General features: G+C 42.8%; 1 pseudogene; it reads left to right on the top strand.

Annotated features, from left to right (window-relative positions):
- The first annotated feature begins 1,159 nt into the window (after positions 1-1,159).
- LOC101280705 (transcription factor IIIA-like) lies at positions 1,160-1,795 on the top strand (annotated as a pseudogene).
- The last annotated feature ends 5,256 nt before the right edge of the window (positions 1,796-7,051 follow it).

Below are 7,051 nucleotides of genomic sequence, written 5' to 3'. Positions count from 1 at the left end.
TTGACAAAAAAAGACCCAGTTAAAATATTAAAGTGGTCCAATTTAAGTTAAAACAGGGCCTTCAAGAACTCAAACTTCATATAAGACCTAATTAATAAAGGGGTGATTATGTCCACCGCCTCTCCATTTAATAGGCAAATTCGCCTGTTCTTAAACCTTCAAAAATTGAAGAAAAAAAGAATAATGCCTCACAGTGGATTACTGCAACTTTAACACTATGGTCCCATCCATTAAGGTCCCCATTCCCAATACCCGATATTATTAAAATTACTGATGTCATCCAATTAACAACCAGTAAATATTTTGATAGTAAAAGGTTTGGCTAATATGTTCTCTTCAGTGCCTATTTTAACAGCTTCTCAGCGTCAGTTTGCCTTCACCCCAAGGGAAGCAATGCACCTTTTCCAGCCACCTTCTAGAGTAAGGACCTCTTTGCAATTGCACACGATCTCTGCAGACAACATCTAACTGCATCCACTGTTCTCCATCAGCACGGATATGATATTCCAGCGATGACATCCTCCTTTAAGGACGTTTGTTAACACACTCATTAAGGACATAAAACTCCAGCATCGTTTAGTCAGTGTTGCATTCTGGAGGCAATATAGTCCTCGTGTAGAGATTCTACTTACTCTCTCTGATACTGTTACTTACTAATCAGCCCGCCTTGAATGGGGCCCCTTCCAACAAAAGGCTATAAAACTGGTCCAAATTAACATCGATAGGCCCCACGGGGAAACATTCCAGAATGTACACCTGGGTAGTATGTGGGGTCGGTCCAGAGTGGTTCACTCTGGCCAGAGTCTTGGCTGCCTGAACATGGTGAACACAAGGGGCCACACGTGTGAGTGTCTTCTTGGCCCTGCACGGTGCTCCCTGGGGTGCCTGGCTTTGATTTCGGGGGCAGTGTCCTTCCTGCCTGTCACTGACGTGTTCTATGCAGATGCTGTTCACTGAGATAGGCAGTAGCCCAGCCCCACCCCACCCCTGCCCTTGCTCCCTCCCCCACTCCCCCCATGGTCCCCAGGAGGTTCTTTTGCTCCTTACCAGACTCCAGAGCCAATGTCCGGAGCCTGTGCTCCGCAACAGGAGAGGCCACGGCAGTGAGAGGCCCGTGTACTGCAAAAAAAAATAATAAAAAAAAAATAAAAATTCCACAAAATCAAGCTTGAAGAAACATTTTGAGTGCAAACATGAAAATCAGCAAAAGCAATACGTATGCCAGTTTGAAGGTTGTAAGAAGACCTTTAAGAACATCAGCAGCTAGAAATCCATCAGTGCCAGCAGAAAAATGAATCACTGTTCAAGTGAAACCCTGAAAGAAATGGCAAGCACATTGTTTCACCCGGCAGTCTGAAAGGATGAGAAGAAAAGTCTACGAGAGCCACGTTGTCAAAAGGGATGTTCATTGTGCCAAAAACATTTGAGAGAAACCCGCTAAAAAGAAAATAACATGTGAAGTATGCCAGAAAACATTCAAGCAGAGAGGTGAGGGTAAGCAACACGTGAAAACTCGTGTCCCAGAAAGGAATGTGTGTCAGTGTCCAAGAGAAGACCATGGTGGAAGCTATGCAACATGGTTGGTCTCAAGAGCCATATTTTCTCTCTGCCTGAGGAAAAGCACCCATTTATGTGTGAATATGCTGGCTGGTGCAAAAGGTTTGCAATAAAACACAGTCTCACAAGGAATGCCGACATGAAGAAAATGAAAATCAAAATAAAAGCATCTCATGAAAAATCGAGTTGGGCCTTTCATCTCAGTGGATGTATCTCTTCTCAAAGGAAACACCAGTGAGGCTTCTCTTTGCCTAAATACGGAGAGTCACTGAATGGTATTGATCTCAGTAATTACTCTCAGCTAAATAATCAGGTTGTATTGTTGAAAGGACTACAAACCAACAAGCTCAGTTACTTTCTCTCAGAAGCACATTTCCCTTTATTAAAAACACTGATTTAGAAAAAAAAAATTGACAGGCACTCGTGTTACTCTCCTCAGAGACTCCTTCACTACAGAAGTTTTAGCAACCTCTTCTCACACCTCCAGGAGTCTCAGGACTCTTACGAAGGCCATAGGTTGCCTTTGGGCTTCTGATGATAGAAACCAACCTTGGCTCTGTGCTGTACACCATTAGAGCAAAAATCACTGGCCACATGCTGGTCTTTCCTAGAAATTGTGGTTCTGATGGATCCTTGAGCCTGTGACTTTCTATACCCAGTTGCCCATTATGCCTTGGGTCATAAATGCAGCACCCCTCAATCTGAGCACCTCTACTTAGACCTCCTTGATAAAGAATGGAACCAGATCTGGGCCTTCTGGAATATTCCACCTGGAGGAGGAGTTTGTCTCTCCTCTCCTCAGTTTCTTGCCAGATGCCAGGCTGCTGGATGAGGTTGCCCTTCTCCCAGTTACCTTAGCTACCTGGGGAGTCCCTTGGGATCAACTGATGGAACAGCAGTGAAACTTCATAGACTATATGGGTGGCATTGCCACCATCATAACTGATGCTCAGTGATGCTTTCCATCTGCTAACTGGTAGGTCCATGATAAAGGACAGGGCCCAAGAGTCAGAAAATTTGCCATTCCCCCCCATAGCGCTGGAGGCCAGATGTAGGGTACATACTCTTCTGGGACCCATTAACCATAGACTATCCCATGGGCCAGGAACCTGCCCATCTGACATGTGACTCATTTGAGCCTAAACTTCTACCACTCAAAAAATCTTCATCAGTATTCAGGTTATGAGGGGTAGATAATTAATCCTGGCTCTCCATCTGATTCCCTCCAGAAAATTAAAATTATTTTTCCAGGACTATTCCCTCAGACAGTGTGGGCTGCTAGGGAGCTAGGAAACTGGACTTGGTAGATAAAAATGGAGATAACATTAGGAGATAATAATAAAATCAACACCATATCCCATAATGATGAAGCCAGACAAGCCTTCATTGGTAATAATACAAGCCAGAGAAGGATTGACATCAAACAGCAAAGGTCTATCAAGTGCAGCCACACACTATTTTGTTGGTCTCATTGCTATTGGTCTGGATGCGTTCATTGGTTTGAAGTCCAGAGGCTCCAACACTCCAAGTAAACCATCGTTTTAACCAAACTTAGCAGATGCTGGAGCCCACACCCCTACAACCTGAAGTCTTCACTGGCTTGTCCATTACCAACCAAGCCAACAACCGAGGCAGAGGGCCCATGGTAATTGCCTAAATTGGAGGGCCTGCCTATAGGCTATGCTGGAGGTCAAAGCTCAGCCACAGATATTTTAATTGACAAACGTGCCATCCTATTAACAAGATGCACCCCAAACAGGCCATGTGATTTAAAAACTATCTGCAGTAGAATCCCTCTCATCACCCATCTGGACAGAATCTTGGACAGTTGGGAGCTTTTAGATTTGGCCACCCTTAATCAGGGATTTAATTATGTCCGTTGGGTTCTGGTGCTTCGGTTCAATGATAGCAACTTCGTTGAGGCAAGCGTCATCTTTGCTAGTTGTGCACCCACGAAGCCTTTGTTTGAAAGATATTTATAAGTCGAGCTCCCAGGACCAAAATCACCTTGATATTTTACAAGAAGCTCAGTCTTGTTACAATACCACAGAGCCACAAAAACAAAACCCATGTTAACTTGAGTGGGTATCCACTTATAAAGGATACCCCCAGTGCCATATCCCAAACCGCATTGCCCTGGACCAGGAGCTTGTTCTTGAGAAGGTATCACCCTTGATGACACTACTTGGGCCAAAGACTGCTCCACTGGAAATGACTTTGCACCCTGTGACAGAGACAACTACTCCCTGGACACTGAGACCACCATACCAGCCACACCCACCAGTTGCCTCTCCTAAGATGCTGACATGAAACAGTTATTGTTTTTTTTCGTTGGATGTTAGGGATTCTGTGTTTCCTGCGTTTGCTGTTTACTTAGCTTGTGGTATGCTCCTTGTTCTATAGCTATACTTGCATACCTAAAGGGAAATCTTATAAAGGTTACTGCTCTCTGTGCTATTAAAAAATTAATGGAAATTAGTTCTTCCCCAGGTAGGTAACTTCCTCACATTGGTCCACCCTTCAGTTGGACCTCCCACTCCCCAGGGCCTACTCCTACTTCCCTTCTCGCTCTACCTTGCCCCCCACAAGTGCCCACCCTGTGTCTACGGCCACCAAAACCACCCCTTCCCCACGGCTACAAACAAGTACGACTCATCTATACCTTGCTGAACTAGCAGTTCACACTCTCCATCAACAAAACTGCTGTACCTACCACCTTGACTCAAGGGATACACCAAGATATTACTATCAAAAACTACATAATTCATACTGTCACACACCTTACAAGTCCACCATGATCTTGTTAGAGACCCCCAAACTTCAGATCTGTTTTTGCCATATAAACAGTAAACTTGCATACGGTTGACCTATTTATACTTCTACTTGTCTCCCTCCTTCTGACTGCCGTAATAAAATGTTTTCCTAGGCAGTTTAGGGGCATTTATATGCCACTCTGTAAAAGTCTCCTCTACTACTTGGGCTACTGGAATTCTTCAGATAATTGAACTCAAAACGGATGCCAAGACAACAAGAGGTCAACTGTAAGAGAGGTTTGTTTTTGCGCTGTCTTGACCCAGTTTTCAGGACCTGACTAAAAGCTGGTCAGTTCTGCTTCTTGAGTGGCTGATTAAGTCCACAATCCAACCACCTCCCTTATCAGGCTCTCACATTCAGGATCACGGTGCATCCATGCTAACTGCTTCAGGGTCAGGAACCAGACAAAACTGAGGACCGCCCCTATGCCCTGAGCCTGAAAAATCATCCAAATTAGCCAACCCACAGGGATCCCTCCGAGCCTCGCTGACTCTCTCCCCTTTATCCCCTACAGCTATGGCTTGCTGATACCTGCTGGGGTGGTAGAGAGGGCAGTTCTTCTGTGTCCCTGTCTGGCAGCCATCTCTCCTCTGGAGTGCTAAATAGCAGACTTCTCCCTTTCATCTATCCAAATGTCCATGTGTTCTGTTCCTCTATCAAAAAGATCTTTAAATCTCATAAAACATGTAGTTGGTTTTCTTTTACTATAAATCAATGACAGGAATGTTTCACCCAAATCTGAAGTTTCTAAATTCTTAGAATTGCCCCAAAGCAAAAATAAGTCACATCAAGTTGCTGAAAAATTAGATAAGACATTTCTACCTCCAATAAAGCCGTGTAACGTAAATGTCAAAGAAACCTAAATGTTAAAAGAAGATTAAACTCTTATAGGCATTGATTCATCATAGTCATTTTCCTTTTTTGTCTTAGTATTTCTTCTGTCCTTCTGTTCAAACCGGTTTTATCTGTTCCCTGTAACCTCAATTTCTTTGAGTCATCGGTATTCTAGAATTGCACTCTTCGATACACTAGCTCCTAGTCAAAGTTAAATAAAATAAAATTGAACAATTTTTTCCTTAGGTACACTGACCACATTTCTAGGTCTCAGTAGGCACGTGCTACTGGTTGTGACTGTGTTGGTGGGTGCAGAAGAGAATTTCCTGCAGGGCAGAGAGTCCTATTGGACGGTTCTCTTCTGCAATACCAGTGCCTAGTAATTCCCTCAACTACTTCCAGTATTATTTGTAGGAATAGTTTTATGGAGTATATCAGGTATTTTAGGTGAATGCTTGCTAATTGAAGGATAAGATAGGACAATCTGGGAGAAAAAGTGATGAGAAGTAAGAAAACATGCAGTTAGGGAAAATAATCATTTTTAAGCTAAAGAAGACAGATATACCAATTATGATAAAACATTCTGTGCAATCTTGATATCTCAAATCTTTTTGAATTAATCTTTCTTTTTCTTTTCCTTTTTCTTTTTTTTCCTACCAGAGAGAGTGTGTTATCTTGGATTTGATCTCTTCTGGGTGGTAAATGTTTTCCTGGGCACATGTTTAGTAATACAAAACAAAAACAAAGCGAGCCTATGCTCTTATGCAGCATCCAGAAGACTTTACTGAATGGGTCTGAAAATATGCTCTGGACAATATGGTTAGCCATCCAGACAGAGCATGTGCACAATGTAAACAGGCTATCATGCATCGTTAGGGTTGTACTGTCTAGCAAGTCTTGCTGAGTGGAAGTATGGTGACTTTCCCAAATAGGTATGTATTGAAGCAAGATACATTCATCTCAGTTCAGCAAACCACATGTTTAATGACAACATATAAGAAACAGTGTCCAGCACTGGTACTGGTTTTGAGGTAGCCTGAGCATATGTCTGAAAATTGGGATGCTTCACCACATACCATGCTTAAGATTAAACCTTGATACATTAACATTTTATAAGATGCAACTTATTTGATCTACTTTTCTGAGCAACAGTATGTGGCCATGATGATCAGCTTGTTTTATGTATCCTGTGTGTGTGCGTGCGTGTGTGCGTGTGTGTGTGTGTGTGTGAGAATAGCAGTGTTTCTACCCCATGACACTATTGACATTTGAGGCATTTGAGACCATGTCAGTCTCTGTTGTGAGGGCCTGTTCTATGCATTGCAGAATGTTTAGCACCATCCATGTCCTCTACCTAATAGATGCCAGTAGCACCCTCTCTTACCCAGTTGTGACAAACAAAAATATCTCCAGATATTGACACATGCCTCCTGGGTGGCAAAATAGCCTCCATTTGGGAAGCTCTGATCTATGATAATTTCTCAAGAGTATGAATATATTCATATGTATGGTTCTATAGATGTAAATATAGTGAGCAAACAGGCTACTGACAGCAAACATTCAGTATTGCTTTTGGCCTCCAGTCCCTCCACACTAAACCGGTCTGAGATGGTATGCCATAAAGTAAATGCTCAAAACTGCAAATATCAATTCTGTGACTTGTGAAATTGCCTACATGGAAATAAAACCCTTGATTAATAATACTGAATCAAAATCAGCTCTATGAAATCTATATTAACAGAGCCCTGAGTAAACACATCCTTTTTTTTTTTTTTTTTGCGGTACACGGGCCTCTCACTGATGTGGCCTCTTCCGTTGCGGAGCACAGGTTCCGGACGCGCAGGCT

The sequence above is a fragment of the Orcinus orca genome, chromosome 9, assembly GCF_937001465.1.
Source record: "Orcinus orca chromosome 9, mOrcOrc1.1, whole genome shotgun sequence".
In the NCBI taxonomy this organism is placed as follows: Eukaryota; Metazoa; Chordata; class Mammalia; order Artiodactyla; family Delphinidae; genus Orcinus; species Orcinus orca.
The sequence above is the reverse complement of the archived record's forward strand: the minus strand, read 5'-3'. Positions and strand labels throughout refer to the sequence as shown.